General features: G+C 54.1%; 1 pseudogene across 1 annotated transcript in view; it reads right to left on the reverse strand.

The window, feature by feature from the left end:
• Positions 1-15660, reverse strand: part of LOC147097595 (protein Niban 1-like) — a 149219-nt pseudogene that overhangs the window by 12470 nt on the left and 121089 nt on the right. The window contains exons 9-10 of the transcript XR_015074314.1: positions 9991-10178; positions 6523-6684 (exon numbers count right to left, since the gene is read on the reverse strand). The product of XR_015074314.1 is annotated as a protein Niban 1-like (transcript). The remainder of the gene's footprint in view (positions 1-6522; positions 6685-9990; positions 10179-15660) is intronic.

Here is a 15660-nt window from a genome sequence, read left to right on the forward strand (position 1 = left end):
CGTATGATTTTTTAACAGCCTTATCAACTTGTCCTGCCACCTTCAAACTCTGAGAGTTTGTACGTGCCATATGAGAACACGACGACTCTCCGAACATTCACCTGAAGGTTACGTCAGTCTCGCGGGTTCAAATCTGAGGCGTTGCCAAGTGTCGATACCAGAACGGGTAGAGCGCATCCTGTGGGATATTTTCTACTGATCTTACTCGAGGGGCTAGGGGCTGGGAGAAGGTCAGGAACTCGGGGGGGGGGGGGGGGGGGGTTGGGGGAGAAGGTCAGGATCTCGGCCGGGGTGGGGGCTGAGGAGAAGAGTCAGGAACAGAGCGGGCACTCAGGGATAAGACGCTGAATGTGGAACTGAACCCGTCAGTGACGGTGACTGGGTTACTCCCAGGAGCCTTTGACAGAAGTGAGCTGTGTGGCTCGTGCTGGGGAATCTGATGATTCATAGTTACCCCAGTGCAGTGGTTGACTGGTCCTCTCACTCCAGGCCAGCTGCCTGCTTTGTAATTAAATGAGATTGTTTTATTAAAACTGCCTCAGTGTCACAGGTTTAGAATCCTCTCTCCCACTATTGGAGAGTGTGTGTGCGCATTTGTATGCGGATTAGTTAGTTTGTGTGCGTGTGTGCATTTACCTGTGTAAATGCGCATTTGTCCATCTGTACGCACATCAGTATGTGTTTGTGTGCCCGCATTTGTCTGTGTGTGTTGTGGGCTGCGACTATTTCCACCACAAGTGGGTTGAACCAGATTTATGATTGGTCTCCTTGGAGGACAAGACACCCCCAACAGTTTCATTCTGCCAGCGCAATTTACACTTCATCCAGAGCCATCTTTTGTTTCTTAACCTGCCCCATTACCATCTCCTCTCGCCTTGAATATCTCTTAATGTCTCTTAACTTCTCCTGCCTTCTATCCTATCACAGACCTTCCCTTTTGTTCTTTCATCCCCTCCCCCCTTTCCCAGCCCCTACCCTTGCTTAAAAATCTGTTCCATTTCCTGCTTTTTTCCAGTTCCGATGAAAGGTCATCGACCTGAAACGTTAACTCTGTTTCTCTCTTCACAGACACTGCCTGACCTGCTGAGTTTCTCCAGCATTTTCTGTTTTTATTTCAGATTTCCAGCATCTGCGGTATTTTCTTTTCGTACACCCAACAGTTTGTTTGGAATGTGTAATTTGATCCGGTGTCAGGCAGGCTCCAGAGCTCACAGTGCTACCACTACTGAGTTCAGAGAACAGAACGTGCTCACACTCCCGGGTTCAGAGAATGCCCAGCGCCGTTCATGATCAAGAGCGTGTTCCAGGTCTGGGAGGGGGCGGGGGGAAGAAAGGGAGAACATGGTGCAGGAGTAAAGGGGGTGGGGTGGGGCGGGCTGAAAGAACGTGATCCAGGTCTAACAGTGGGGGGGAAAGAACATATCCGTCTTCCCACCTGGATCACGTTCTCGCTCTCATCCCCCTCTTTTGGACCTGGATCACGTTCTTACCCCATCCCCATTGTTCCCTCTGTGTTTTCCCCGTCCCAAGTTCCTGACCATCTGCCCCCGCCGAGTTCCTGTCCTTCTCTCCCACGAGTTCCTGACTTTCTCCCCCCGAGTTCCTGACCTTCTCCCCCCGAGTTCCTGTCCTTCTCTCCCACGAGTTCCTGACCTTCTCCCCTCGAGTTCCTGTCCTTCTCTCCCACGAGTTCCTGACCTTCTCCCCTCGAGTTCCTGACCTTCTCCCCCCGAGTTCCTGACCTTCTCCCCCCGAGTTCCTGTCCTTCTCTCCCCCAGAGTTCCTGACCTTCTCCCCCGAGTTCCTGACCTTCTCCCCCCGAGTTCCTGACCTTCTCCCCTCGAGTTCCTGACCTTCTCCCCCCGAGTTCCTGACCTTCTCCCCCGAGTTCCTGACCTTCTCCCCCCGAGTTCCTGACCTTCTCCCCCCGAGTTCCTGACCTTCTCCCCCCGAGTTCCTGACCTTCTCCCCCCGAGTTCCTGACCTTCTCCCCCCGAGTTCCTGACCTTCTCCCCCCGAGTTCCTGACCTTCTCCCCCCGAGTTCCTGACCTTCTCCCCCCGAGTTCCTGACCTTCTCCCCCCGAGTTCCTGACCTTCTCCCCCCGAGTTCCTGACCTTCTCCCCCCGAGTTCCTGACCTTCTCCCCCCGAGTTCCTGACCTTCTACCCCCGAGTTCCTGACCTTCTCCCCCGAGTTCCTGACCTTCTCCCCCCGAGTTCCTGACCTTCTCCCCCCGAGTTCCTGACCTTCTCCCCCCGAGTTCCTGACCTTCTCCCCCCAGAGTTCCTGACCTTCTCCCCCCGAGTTCCTGACCTTCTCCCCCCGAGTTCCTGACCTTCTCCCCCCGAGTTCCTGACCTTCTCCCCCCGAGTTCCTGACCTTCTCCCCCGAGTTCCTGACCTTCTCCCCCCGAGTTCCTGACCTTCTCCCCCCGAGTTCCTGACCTTCTCCCCCCAGAGTTCCTGACCTTCTCCCCCCGAGTTCCTGACCTTCTCCCCCCGAGTTCCTGACCTTCTCCCCCCGAGTTCCTGACCTTCTCCCCCCGAGTTCCTGACCTTCTCCCCCCGAGTTCCTGACCTTCTCCCCCGAGTTCCTGACCTTCTCCCCCCAGAGTTCCTGACCTTCTCCCCCCGAGTTCCTGACCTTCTCCCCCCGAGTTCCTGACCTTCTCCCCCCCCGAGTTCCTGACCTTGTCCCCCCAGAGTTCCTGACCTTCTCCCCCCCGAGTTCCTGACCTTCCCCCCCCCGAGTTCCTGACCTTCTCCCCCCGAGTTCCTGACCTTCCCCCCCCCGAGTTCCTGACCTTCTCCCCCCGAGTTCCTGACCTTCTCCCCCCGAGTTCCTGACCTTCTCCCCCAGAGTTCCTGACCTTCTCCCCCAGAGTTCCTGACCTTCTCCCCCAGAGTTCCTGACCTTCTCCCCCCGAGTTCCTGACCTTCTCCCCCCCCGAGTTCCTGACCTTCTCCCCCAGAGTTCCTGACCTTCTCCCCCCGAGTTCCTGACCTTCTCCCCCCCAGAGTTCCCGACCTTCTCCCCCCCCGAGTTCCTGACCTTCTCCCCCCGTGATCCTGACCTTCTCCCCCCCCGAGTTCCTGACCTTGTCCCCCCAGAGTTCCTGACCTTCTCCCCCCGAGTTCCTGACCTTCCCCCCCCGAGTTCCTGACCTTCTCCCCCCGAGTTCCTGACCTTCCCCCCCCCGAGTTCCTGACCTTCTCCCCCGAGTTCCTGACCTTCTCCCCAGCCCCGAGTTCCTGACCTTCTCCCCCCGAGTTCCTGACCTTCTCCCCCCGAGTTCCTGACCTTCTCCCCCAGAGTTCCTGACCTTCTCCCCCCCGAGTTCCTGACCTTCTCCCCCCGAGTTCCTGACCTTCTCCCCCCCGAGTTCCTGACCTTCCCCCCCCGAGTTCCTGACCTTCCCCCCCCGAGTTCCTGACCTTCTCCCCCCGAGTTCCTGACCTTCTCCCCCCGAGTTCCTGACCTTCTCCCCCCAGAGTTCCTGACCTTCTCCCACCCGAGTTCCTGACCTTCTCCCCCCCGAGTTCCTGACCTTCCCCCCCCGAGTTCCTGACCTTCTCCCCCCGAGTTCCTGACCTTCTCCCCCCAGAGTTCCTGACCTTCTCCCACCCGAGTTCCTGACCTTCTCCCCCCCGAGTTCCTGACCTTCTCCCACCCGAGTTCCTGACCTTCTCCCCCCCGAGTTCCTGACCTTCTCCCCCCGAGTTCCTGACCTTCCCCCCCCGAGTTCCTGACCTTCTCCCCCCCGAGTTCCTGACCTTCCCCCCCCGAGTTCCTGACCTTCCCCCCCCGAGTTCCTGACCTTCTCCCCCCGAGTTCCTGACCTTCTCCCCCCGAGTTCCTGACCTTCTCCCCCCGAGTTCCTGACCTTCTCCCACCCGAGTTCCTGACCTTCTCCCCCCGAGTTCCTGACCTTCTCCCCCCGAGTTCCTGACCTTCTACCCCCGAGTTCCTGACCTTCTCCCCCCCGAGTTCCTGACCTTCTCCCCCCGAGTTCCTGACCTTCTCCCCCCGAGTTCCTGACCTTCTCCCCCCGAGTTCCTGACCTTCTCCCACCCGAGTTCCTGACCTTCTCCCCCCGAGTTCCTGACCTTCTCCCCCCGAGTTCCTGACCTTCTCCCCCCCGAGTTCCTGACCTTCTCCCCCCGAGTTCCTGACCTTCTCCCCCAGAGTTCCTGACCTTCTCCCCCCCGAGTTCCTGACCTTCTCCCCCCCGAGTTCCTGACCTTCTCCTCGAGTTCCTGACCTTCTCCCCCAGAGTTCCTGACCTTCTCCCCCAGAGTTCCTGACCTTCTCCCCCAGAGTTCCTGACCTTCTCCCCCCCGAGTTCCTGACCTTCTCCCCCCCGAGTTCCTGACCTTCTCCTCGAGTTCCTGACCTTCTCCCCCCGAGTTCCTGACCTTCTCCCCCCGAGTTCCTGACCTTCTCCTCGAGTTCCTGACCTTCTCCCCCCCGAGTTCCTGACCTTCTCCCCAGCCCGAGTTCCTGACCTTCTCCCCCGAGTTCCTGACCTTCTCCCCCCCGAGTTCCTGACCTTCTCCCCCAGAGTTCCTGACCTTCTCCCCCCGAGTTCCTGACCTTCTCCCCCCGAGTTCCTGACCTTCTCCCCCCAGAGTTCCTGACCTTCTCCCCCAGAGTTCCTGACCTTCTCCCCCCCGAGTTCCTGACCTTCTCCCCCAGAGTTCCTGACCTTCTCCCCCCCGAGTTCCTGACCTTCTCCCCCAGAGTTCCTGACCTTCTCCCCCCAGAGTTCCTGACCTTCTCCTCGAGTTCCTGATCTTCTCCCCCCGAGTTCCTGACCTTCTCCCCCGAGTTCCTGACCTTCTCCCCCCCTGAGTTCCTGACCTTCTCCCCCCAGAGTTCCTGACCTTCTCCCCCCAGAGTTCCTGACCTTCTCCTCGAGTTCCTGATCTTCTCTCCTCGAGTTCCTGACCTTCTCCCCCCGAGTTCCTGACCTTCTCCCCCAGAGTTCCTGACCTTCTCCCCCCGAGTTCCTGACCTCCTTCTCCTCAAGTTCCTGACCTTCTCCCACCTGAGTTCCTGACCTTCTCCCACCTGAGTTCCTGACCTTCTCCCCCACAAGTTCCTGATCTTCTCCCCCCTCCGATCTCCTGTCCTCTCGCCCCCTCCGATCACCTGACCTTCTCCAGGCAACAAACAGCTGGCTACAGGGAAGAAATGTGGTTCAGGTCTCAGGCCCCGGCTAGACGCATGGTCGGCTGGAACATCGGGTGCACATGCGCGGCTCCGGTGGGAAGTGGGACGGTGTTCAGGCTTGGCCCCAGACAGCTGGCTCGACTCGGCTCTGCCCCCATATAGGGCGCTTGCACAGAACGACTCAATCTTATTCGTGTCAGCAATCACTCCCGGGTTTGTGTCTGTCGATGTGTGTGTGTGTGTCAATCTGTGTGTCAGTCCTTTGTGTGTGAGCGCGCGTGGGTGCGTGTCTGTCTGTCTGTGTCTGTCTGTCTGTGTCTGTCTGTCTGTGTCTGTCTGTCTGTGTCCGTCTGTGTGTGTCTGTCTGCATCTGTCTGTGTGTGTGTGTCCGTTTGTCTATCTGCCTGTGTGTGTGTCTGTCTGTCTGTGTCTGTCTGTGTGTATGTGTCTATGTGTGTGTGTGTGGGTGTGTCTGTGTGTGTCTGTGTGTGTGTGTGTGTGTGTCTGTGTGTGCATGTGTGTGTGTGTCTGTGTGTGTGTGTGTCTGTCTGTGTCCGTGTGTGTGTGTCTGTGTATGTGTGTGTGTGTGTCTGTGTGTGTGTCTGTGTGTGTGTCTGTGTGTGTGTGTCTGTCTGTCTGTGTGCATGTGTGTGTGTGTCTGTGTGTGTGTGTCTGTCTGTCTGTGTGCATGTGTGTGTGTGTCTGTGTGTGTGTGTCTGTGTCCGTCTGTCTGTGTGTCTGTGTCCGTCTGTCTGTGTGTCTGTCTGTGTGTCTGTGTCTGTGTGTGTGTGTGTGTGTGTCTGTCTGTCTGTGTGCATGTGTGTGTGTGTCTGTGTGTGTCTGTGTGTGTGTGTCTGTCTGTCTGTGTGCATGTGTGTGTGTGTCTGTGTGTGTGTGTCTGTGTCCGTCTGTCTGTGTGTCTGTGTCCGTCTGTCTGTGTGTCTGTCTGTGTGTCTGTGTCTGTGTGTGTGTGTGTGTCTGTGTCCGTCTGTCTGTCTGTGTCCGTCTGTCTGTGTGTCTGTGTGTGTGTCTGTGTCCGTCTGTCTGTGTGTGTGTCTGTGTCCGTCTGTCTGTGTGTCTGTGTGTGTGTCTGTGTCCGTCTGTCTGTGTGTCTGTGTGTGTGTCTGTGTCCGTCTGTGTGTCTGTGTCTGTGTGTGTGTCTGTGTCCGTCTGTGTGTCTGTGTCTGTGTGTGTGTCTGTGTCCGTCTGTCTGTGTGTGTGTCTGTGTCCATCTGTCTGTCTGTCTGTGTGTCTGTGTCTGTGTCTGTGTGTCTGTCTGTGTGTCTGTCTGTGTCCGTCTGTCTGTCTGTGTGTCTGTGTATTTTACAAGCCCGCTGGAAGTGCAGCACCTGTTGGATGATGTTCTGTGCTCGCTGCATCAGAAATCGAACACCGGAGAAAGTGAACTGAGGCCCCAGTTCGCTCAGGAATCGCTCAAGCTCTTCCGTCTTCTTGTAGCAGTGATGCATCTGGACAGATTGAGACGGCAAAGCTCGGAGTTGGCTGCAAACCTGGGAGAAACGGAGAAGAGAAGGGACAATGAGAGTTGGACTGAAAGCAGCAAAGCCAGGAACCTTAAACAAATATCCCGTCAGCACAAAGTGCCCACAGGCCGAGCACCAAGAAACCAACGGGACTAAATGAGAAAACACAGTCAGCCACACAAATCGTAACAAGGATCAGATGGAAACTTCTCCCTCGGTCACACCACCTCAAAGTGAATTTATATTTCCAGTTATTAACTTGAACCTGCTGTGACCTGTGGCTCAGTGACCTATGACCCAGTGACTGGACACCCAGTGACTGGACACCAATGACCTACGACCCAGTGACCTGTGGTCCAGTGACCTGTGGTTCAGTGACCTACAACCCAGTGACTGGACACCAGTGACCTACGACCCAGTGACCTGCAACCCAGTGACTGGGCATCCAGTGACCTACGACCCAGTGACCTGTGACCCAGTGACTGGACACCCAGTGACTGGACACCCAGTGACTGGACACCAATGACCTATAACCCAGTGACCTGCGACCCAGTGAGTGGACACCAGTGACCTACAACCCAGTGACCTGCGACCCAGTGAGTGGACACCAGTGACCTACAACCCAGTGACTTACAACCCAGTGACTGGACACCAGTGACCTGCGACCCAGTGACTGGACACCAGTGACCGACGGTCCAGTAACTGGACACCCAGTAGGATTGCTAACTCTGGTTGGAGGTATTCCTGGAGGCTCGATCATGTGACATCTGATCAAGTGAAGTCTGATCACGTGATGTCTGCAAATGTTGTTGAATTTACCTCAGAAATGCCAAGGTGGCTCTGTGGGTAGCACACTCGCCTCTGAGTCAGAAGGTTGTGGGTTCAGAGTCCCCACTCCATGAGACTTGAGCACAGAATCTAGGCTGGCACTCCCAGTGCAGTGCTGAGGGAGTGCTGCACTGTCGGAGGTGTCGTCTTTCGGATGAGACGTTAAACCGAGGCCCTGTCTGTCCTCTCGGGTGATCCCATGACACTATTCGAAGAAGAGCAGGGGGAGTTCTTATTTCATTGCTGTTTGTGGGATCTTGCTGTGTGCAAATTGGCTGCCACGTTTCCTACATTACACCAGTGACTACACTTCAAAAGAACTTCATTGGGACGTCCGGAGGTCGTGAAAGGCGCTATAGAAATGCAAGTACCTTATTTCTTTATAAATGTTGGGTCCCCTGTAGTTGAGTACCTTTCCCTGTGGTTTTGCGCCAGTGGACTTTGTGCGAAAAGGTCTGAGAACCAGGAGGCACCCCCCCGCCCCGCCCACCGTGAACAGGCGAAGAGGGGAAACCGAGGGTGGGGGAGGGTTTCGCGGGGGGGGGGGAACCAGAGGTGGGAGGAACTTTAATTCCACCACTGACATTGCACCAATAACTAATAGTAAGCTGTTAACACTCAGACTCCCCTCATAACCAACAGTAATACAATAACTCAGTGATAGTCGATATGTTTCTCTCTCCACAGATGCTGCCTGACCTGCTGAGTATCTCCAGCATTTTCTGTTTTTATTTCAGATTTCCAGCATCCGCAGTATTTTCTTTTTGTGTTGATCGTCCATATGTAACTGGTAGTAATAATGTGATATCCTGCTTGTAACTAGTACTAATCCTATCATCCGCTGATAGCCACCTCATAACTATCGCCAGAATCCCCCTGCACTGTACAAGGTGCGGTCAGGCTCCCCAGACAGCCACTACTAACAGGCCCCATCTCTCTCCCCATCTCCTTGGACTCTGGCTTGGACTCCGGTTCCGTATGAAGGTGATGACTCCGAACTGGGAGCCTCAGTCCCGAGCCGATCCGTACTTGGGCTTCACACGTCAAAACCGGCCAGCACCGACCGAGAGATCGCACGAAGGGCAGCGGGTTCAGTGTTTGGGACTTTTCTCACAGGGTCCATCGTCCTAAACTCAGCTCAGCACCAACATTTCTAAACCACTCCCGGGGCTCGGACTCGATAAAGGAGGGTTTTCATAGAATGATAGAAATTACAGCACAGGAGGAGGCCATTCGGCCCACAGTGCCTGTGCTGGCCTCTCTCTGTAACCCCAACTCACCCAGATCATAGAAACATAGAAGATAGGAGCAGGAGGAGGCCATTCGGCCCACAGTGCCTGTGCTGGCCTCCCTCTGTAACCCCAATTCACCCAGATCCTTTTATATTCTTCCTTTATCCCATTCCCTTTTAGATGGTTTTAGTCTCTACCTCAACATCCACTTGTGGTGAAGCATCCCACGGTCTAATAGCCCTCAGTTCAAGATCCTTCTTCCTCCTTTCCCCCTTGGTCCTTCCAGTGAGAATCCTTGGTTTCCGTTCCCTGGTGCCCCAGTCCCCCACCAGTGGAAACACTGTTTACCCACAGTGAGGTCTCTGGGTTTCACTCGCCTCTTTACCGGCTGCTCCTCCCTCAGTACCGCTCCCACTCGCCCCCTTTACTGCTGCTTCCCGGCTCTCCGGGAGATACTGAGCCCCATGCCCACCCCATTCCCCACTCTCCCTCTCTCCCCGCCCCAATTCCCCCGACCCCAGTCGCCTTCTCTCCCAGCTGCCCAGACCCAATCTCTCGAAATAACAACAGAAAACGCTGGAAAAACTCAGCAGGCCAGGCAACATCCGTGGAGAGAAAATAGAGTCAACGTTTCGGGTAAACCCTTTGTCAAGCCAATCTCTCGACCCCCATTCCCCAATCGTACCTCCTTAAGCCCCTCATCACCAATCCCCAGTCCTCTGCCTCCCTCTCCGCTGACCCTCTGTGTGCGGTCACTCTCTTCCCCTGACCCTAGCAGTCACCAGTCAACCACTCTTCCCAGTCTCTAATCCCTGTTCACCCTCTTCCAACCTAGCCCCGCACCTCTCACCCCTCCATCTCTCTCTCTCTGCCCCTACACTCCCGGTCAGCCAGCCAGCCCCGTTTCCGGTCTCACTAAGTGGGGGAGCCGGCTCTCTGGATGGCAGGGGTGCGGAGGGGCCACTGCTGTGGAGAGAGACTTACAGCTCGGAGATCTCCTGTGCTGCTAGCAGTGCCTGGGAGATTCTTGCCTCATTCCGGGAGACTCCCAGGCAACTGGGGAAGGGTGCCAACTATTGACCGGCAGCACAGTGACCTGTGACCCAGTGACCTGTGACCCAGTGACCTGCTGCCCAGTGACTGGACACCCAGTGACCTGTGACTTGTGACCCAGTGACCATTTCAATGAGTGTGTTTCTATTCCCAAGTTCATAGGCAGATCCCAATTTCTCTGCAAACAGAAGGTTATGAAGGAGAGAGTGTTGATCTTCACCTCGGCCAGAGAGGCACTGTCCCCTCCACTCTTCACCTTGTTGATCACTTGACTAACTTCCTCAGAGAAGAGTCTTCGAGCCTCCTCGAGGCCGGCGTTCATGGAATCCGCCACTCCGTCCCGCGCTGACCCGAGGTGGGGCCGAACCTGCTCCTCACATAACCGTCGCACTCGCTCGCCCAACAATGCTGTGGAGAGAATAATTCACAGTCAGGGCCGAGCCTCATCAGCCCCATCCCACTCCCAGAACTGTCCCACTCCCAGCCATCCCACTCCCAGAATCGTTCCACTCCCAGCCCCATCCCACTCCCAGAACTGTCCCACTCCCAGAACTGTCCCACTCCCAGCCATCCCACTCCCAGAATCGTTCCACTCCCAGCCCCATCCCACTCCCAGAACTGTCCCACTCCCAGAACAGTCCCACTCCCAGAACTATGACTTTGAACTGATCTACACACCAGGCAAATACATAGTGTTAGCAGATGCACGATCCCGAGCACCCACAATGAGTCATGTGAGCTCTACTGAAGAAGACGTGGATGTTCATGTGAGTATGGTCACTGCTGCGCTGCCCGTGTCAGACACAAAATCAAAGCAAATAGCAGAAGAAACAGTAAAAGATACAGTATTACAAACAGTAATAGAGAACATTCATCATGGTTGGCCAAAAGGTTCCTGTCCAAAATATTTTCACATAAGGTCAGAATTGAGTGTCGCAAGTGGACTATTACTAAAACAGAGCAGAATAGTCATTCCACAGGCTCTACGTCAAGACATGCTCAAAAGGATTCATGAGGGACACCTCGGAATTGAAAAACGCAAAAGGAGAGCAAGAGACACTGTTTATTGGCCTGGCAAAAATAAGGACATTGAGAACATGATAGGCAAATGTGAGACATGTCAGAAACACCAAAACAAACAAGCAAAGGAACCAATGATAGTAGCTGACATACCAACAGCACCATGGCAAAAGGTTGGTATGGACCTTTTTCATTTAAATGGTAAAGACTACCTAATAGTGATTGACTACTATTCTAACTATCCTGAGATGGCGCTGCTCTCAAGCACCACAGCAAGCAGTGTCATAATGCATGTGAAATCCATCTTCGCCAGACATGGAATTCCCAGGATTGCCGTTAGCGACAATGGTCCGTGCTTCAACTGTAAGGAGTGGCAACAGTTTGCAGCACATTATGACTTTCAGCACATCACATCCAGTCCTTTGTATGCTCAGTCAAATGGTAAGGCAGAGAAAGGTGTTCAAGTTCTCAAGCAGCTACTGAAGAAAGTGACAGAAAGCAAGTCTGATCCTTATCTCGCCCTGCTGAGCTACCGAGCCTCACCTTTAGACTGTGGTTCTTCACCTGCTGAACTACTAATGGGTCGCAAGTTGCGCACCATGCTACCCTGCTGTGCAAAAGAACAGCAAAGTGAGGAACTGAGACAGAGACTTCAACTGTTAAAGCTGAAACAGAAATCATACTATGACAAGTCATCCAAAACTCTAAAACCATTGACAAGGGATGATGTTGTCAGGATTGAGGATCCAGATGCATCGAACAGGAAAGCTACAGTTCTTGAGGAAGTAGGACCAAGGTCATACACTGTTAGAACTGAGGAAGGACAGATTCTCAGGAGGAACCGCCGTTCCCTCCTAAAAACACAAGAGACTATTCAAGACCAGATTGATGACAATGCCGCAACTGCATCTTGTCATTCACCACCAGAACAATCTCATGAAGACACATCAGACTTACTCGTGTTGAGAAGATCCACACGTGAAGTAAAAGAGCCTGATAGACTTAATGTTTGAGTACAATATAAAGCTTTGAAAATGTGTTGACTATTTTGAAAATGTTTATGTTTATAGAGCACTAACAAAAGTGTTACTGATATTATCTTTATTGTTTTCTTGAAAGTTGATTGATATTGATTTTGTTAAACCTCAAAGAAAGGGGGATGTAATGATCAATAACATGTCATTCTATAGTGGACACTAGGTGGAGCCGTAGAGCTGTGTAGAGCTGTATATAGCTGTATGTATAAGACTACACTACCCAGCTGTATGTATATTAAGACTACATTACCCATGAGGCACTAGGCTACCCACAAGGCAACAGTCAAGATGGAAGCCTCTACAGATACTGTACCTAGTCCACATGTGCTCAATAAAAGTGTCTAGCAAAAGCTAGCTGCGTTCATAACAAGAATGTCTATTTATTAATGAACATAAGACAGCCCATCCCACTCCCAGTCCATCCTACTACCAGTCCATCCCACTCCCAGCCCCATCCCACTCCCAGCCCCATAAGAGATTGACCCTCAGAGACACTCCCTGTACAATGAGACCCCCAGAGACACTCACTGTACAATGAGACCCCCAGAGACACTCACTGTACAATGAGACCCTCAGAGACACTCCCTGTACAATGAGACCCTCAGAGACACTCCCTGTACAATGAGACCCTCAGAGACACTCCCTGTACAATGAGACCCCCAGAGACAATCCCTGTACAATGAGACCCTCAGAGACACTCCCTGTACAATGAGACCCTCAGAGACACTCACTGTACAATGAGACCCCCAGAGACACTCCCTGTACAATGAGACCCCCAGATACACTCCCTGTACAATGAGACCCCCCGAGACACTCCCTGTACAATGAGACCCCCCGAGACACTCCCTGTACAATGAGACCCCCAGAGACACTCCCTGTACAATGAGACCCCCAGAGACACTCCCTGTACAATGAGACACCCAGAGACACTCCCTGTACAATGAGACCCCCCGAGACACTCCCTGTACAATGAGACCCCCAGAGACACTCCCTGTACAATGAGACCCCCAGATACACTCCCTGTACAATGAGACCCCCCGAGACACTCCCTGTACAATGAGACCGCCAGAGACACTCCCTGTACACTGAGACCCTCAGAGGCACTCCCTGTACAATGAGACCCTCAGAGACACTCCCTGTACAATGAGACCCCCAGAGACACTCCCTGTACAATGAGACCCCCAGAGACACTCCCTGTACAATGAGACCCTCAGAGACACTCCCTGTACAATGAGACCCTCAGAGGCACTCCCTGTACAATGAGACCCTCAGAGACACTCCCTGTACAATGAGACCCTCAGAGACACTCCCTGTACAATGAGACCCCCAGAGACACTCCCTGTACAATGAGACCCTCAGAGACACTCCCTGTACAATGAGACCCTCAGAGACACTCCCTGTACAATGAGACCCTCAGAGACACTCCCTGTACAATGAGACCCCCAGAGACACTCCCTGTACAATGAGACCCTCAGAGACACTCCCTGTACAATGAGACCCTCAGAGACACTCCCTGTACAATGAGACCCTCAGAGACACTCCCTGTACAATGAGACCCCCAGAGACACTCCCTGTACAATGAGACCCTCAGAGACACTCCCTGTACAATGAGACCCCCAGAGACACTCCCTGTACAATGAGACCCTCAGAGACACTCCCTGTACAATGAGACCCTCAGAGACACTCCCTGTACAATGAGACCCTCAGAGACACTCCCTGTACAATGAGACCCTCAGAGACACTCCCTGTACAATGAGACTATCAGAGACACTCCCTGTACAATGAGACCGTCAGAGACACTCCCTGTACAATGAGACCCTCAGAGACACTCCCTGTACAATGAGACCCCCCGAGACACTCCCTGTACAATGAGACCCCCCGAGACACTCCCTGTACAATGAGACCCCCCGAGACACTCCCTGTACAATGAGACCCTCAGAGACACTCCCTGTACAATGAGACCCCCAGAGACACTCCCTGTACAATGAGACCCTCAGAGACACTCCCTGTACAATGAGACCCCCCGAGACACTCCCTGTACAATGAGACCCCCCGAGGCACTCCCTTTACACTGAGACCCTCAGAGACACTCCCTGTACAATGAGACCCTCAGAGACACTCCCTGTACAATGAGACCCCCCGAGACACTCCCTGTACAATGAGACCCCCCGAGGCACTCCCTGTACAATGAGACCCTCAGAGACACTCCCTGTACAATGAGACCCTCAGAGACACTCCCTGTACAATGAGACCCCCCGAGACACTCCCTGTACAATGAGACCCCCAGAGACACTCCCTGTACAATGAGACCCCCAGAGACACTCCCTGTACAATGACACCCTCAGAGACACTCCCTGTACAATGAGACCCTCAGAGACACTCCCTGTACAATGAGACCCCCCGAGACACTCCCTGTACAATGAGACCCCCCGAGGCACTCCCTGTACACTGAGACCCTCAGAGACACTCCCTGTACAATGAGACCCTGAGAGACACTCCCTGTACAATGAGACCCCCAGAGACACTCCCTGTACAATGAGACCCCACGAGACACTCCCTGTACAATGAGACCCCCAGAGACACTCCCTGTACAATGAGACCCCACGAGACACTCCCTGTACAATGAGACCCCCAGAGAAACTCCCTGTACAATGAGACCCCCCGAGACACTCCCTGTACAATGAGACCCTCAGAGACACTCCCTGTACAATGAGACCCCCAGAGACGCTCCCTGTACAATGAGACCCTCAGAGACGCTCCCTGTACAATGAGACCCTCAGAGACAGTCCCTGTACAATGAGACCCCCCGAGACACTCCCTGTACAATGAGACCCCCCGAGACACTCCCTGTACACTGAGACCCTCAGAGACGCTCCCTGTACAATGAGACCCTCAGAGACACTCCCTGTACAATGAGACCCCCAGAGACACTCCCTGTACAATGAGACCCTCAGAGACACTCCCTGTACAATGAGACCCTCAGAGACACTCCCTGTACAATGAGACCCCCTGAGATACTCCCTGTACAATGAGACCCCCCGAGACACTCCCTGTACACTGAGACCCTCAGAGACGCTCCCTGTACAATGAGACCCCCAGAGACACTCCCTGTACAATGAGACCCCCCGAGACACTCCCTGTACAATGAGACCCCCAGAGACACTCCCTGTACAATGAGACCCCCCGAGACACTCCCTGTACAATGAGACCCTCAGAGACACTCCCTGTACAATGAGACCCCCAGAGACGCTCCCTGTACAATGAGACCCTCAGAGACACTCCCTGTACAATGAGAGCCTCAGAGACACTCCCTGTACAATGAGACCCCCTGAGACACTCCCTGTACAATGAGACCCCCCGAGATACTCCCTGTACACTGAGACCCTCAGAGACACTCCCTGTACAATGAGACCCCCAGAGACACTCCCTGTACAATGAGACCCTCAGAGACACTCCCTGTACAATGAGACCCTCAGAGACACTCCCTGTACAATGAGACCCTCAGAGACACTCCCTGTACAATGAGACCCCCCGAGATACTCCCTGTACACTGAGACCCTCAGAGACACTCCCTGTACAATGAGACCGCCAGAGACACTCCCTGTACAATGAGAACCTCAGAGACACTTCCTGTACAATGAGACACCCAGAGACAATCCCTGTACAATGAGACCCTCAGAGACACTCCCTGTACAATGAGACCCTCAGAGACACTCCCTGTACATTGAGACCCTCAGAGACACTCCCTGTACAATGAGACCCCCCGAGACACTCCCTGTACAATGAGACCCCCCGAGACACTCCCTCTACACTGAGACCCTCAGAGACACTCC

The sequence above is a fragment of the Somniosus microcephalus genome, chromosome 31 (assembly GCF_052327205.1).
Source record: "Somniosus microcephalus isolate GS21.2 chromosome 31, FLI_Smic_1.0, whole genome shotgun sequence".
NCBI lineage: Eukaryota > Metazoa > Chordata > Chondrichthyes > Squaliformes > Somniosidae > Somniosus > Somniosus microcephalus.